The sequence below is a fragment of the Dendroctonus ponderosae genome, unplaced genomic scaffold (genome assembly GCF_020466585.1).
Source record: "Dendroctonus ponderosae isolate FM_Combo_2020 unplaced genomic scaffold, Dpon_F_20191213v2 Dpon_F_20191213_1, whole genome shotgun sequence".
Taxonomy (NCBI): Eukaryota; Metazoa; Arthropoda; class Insecta; order Coleoptera; family Curculionidae; genus Dendroctonus; species Dendroctonus ponderosae.
This window is the reverse complement of record NW_026017110.1, coordinates 35,410,073-35,411,339: the sequence shown is the minus strand read 5'-3', so window position 1 is coordinate 35,411,339 and position 1,267 is coordinate 35,410,073.

Sequence of the window (1,267 nt, the reverse complement as noted above, 5' to 3'; positions counted from 1 at the left end):
TACGAGTAACCACTTCCCGTACGGCGTACGTTCATCCGGATCTGCAAACAGCAACCCATGTGTTTATCCGAACGGATAAAGTAAAGCCCCCACTAACACCGCCTTATAGCGGCCCGTTCAGAGTGCTGGAACGCCACGACAAATTCTTGTTGGTGGATGTCCAGAACGTTCCCCAACGAGTGACGATGGACCGGCTCCGTAATTATTTAAAACTCCGGTAACCATGGAATTATACATAGTGACAATAAGATAGACAAGGATAAACGGTCAACTCAACAGGAATCGTTGAATGACGGATCGAACTTTCGAAATGCCAACCTGTGGCAAATCTGGACAACACGCATTCGCCCCAAAAGGTTGGCTGACGTTGGCAATCCTGCTGGATGCCAGGCATACCAATAGGCCGCGGTGAGAGAGACAACATCGCAGACATCTCTCTCGAAGGGACAACGCCCAAGAAGAGGGAGGAATCTCTCTCAACAGGGAGTCTCCTTTTGCACTTTTGCGCGCGCACACCCCGCTTACACTCTATTTATTGTTAATTGATTAAAAGTTGTTTATTTAAAGTGTGCTTTATTGTGTGACACAAGAAAGCCCACAAACCTGTTCTCATAACCTCTCTAAATTGGAGTTTATAAATAAACCGTACAACACCAAACATTTGAATGGTTAACTCCAAACAAGCTAGTGCCTGTGTAATCTCCATGTTATCCACTCTGACCAAGCAGCTTCTCGTATTCAGTTAATTAACTCCTGCTCCATTTGTATCTCCCTGTGCTGTGTGTATCGTCCAAACGTGGTAGGAATGTAGTCGGTGCCTGGGAAAGTGTCAGTAGTTGTGCTCTGAGTGCCCCTGGAAGGCCCTGATTCCATTATGCCCAATACTTGTTCCTCTGTGTCTGGAACCCGAACATCGATTGTCGTTTACTATCTTCCTGGAACCACACTCCTCGCCCTTTGTTGGCGTGAGTTCTTTCAGCTTCTGCTATGTTACTGTAGCATTTCCCCGGAACTAATCGCATATCCGCAAATTCGTGAAAAGAAATTTTTTCACACAGTTTGACAAATTATTGTTATGAATGACAAGGGCTATGCACCTGCAACTATCTGTTAAAGGCAAAAAAACACCATTGCCGCTGTGCCTTTTCATCAAAAAATTGTAGAAGAGAAATTTTTTGATATCAAAAATTTTCGTAATTTGAAGCAAAGATCGTAATTTTTCTTTTTGAATGCTTAAGTATTCCAATAGGCTGCCAATCCAACGTGG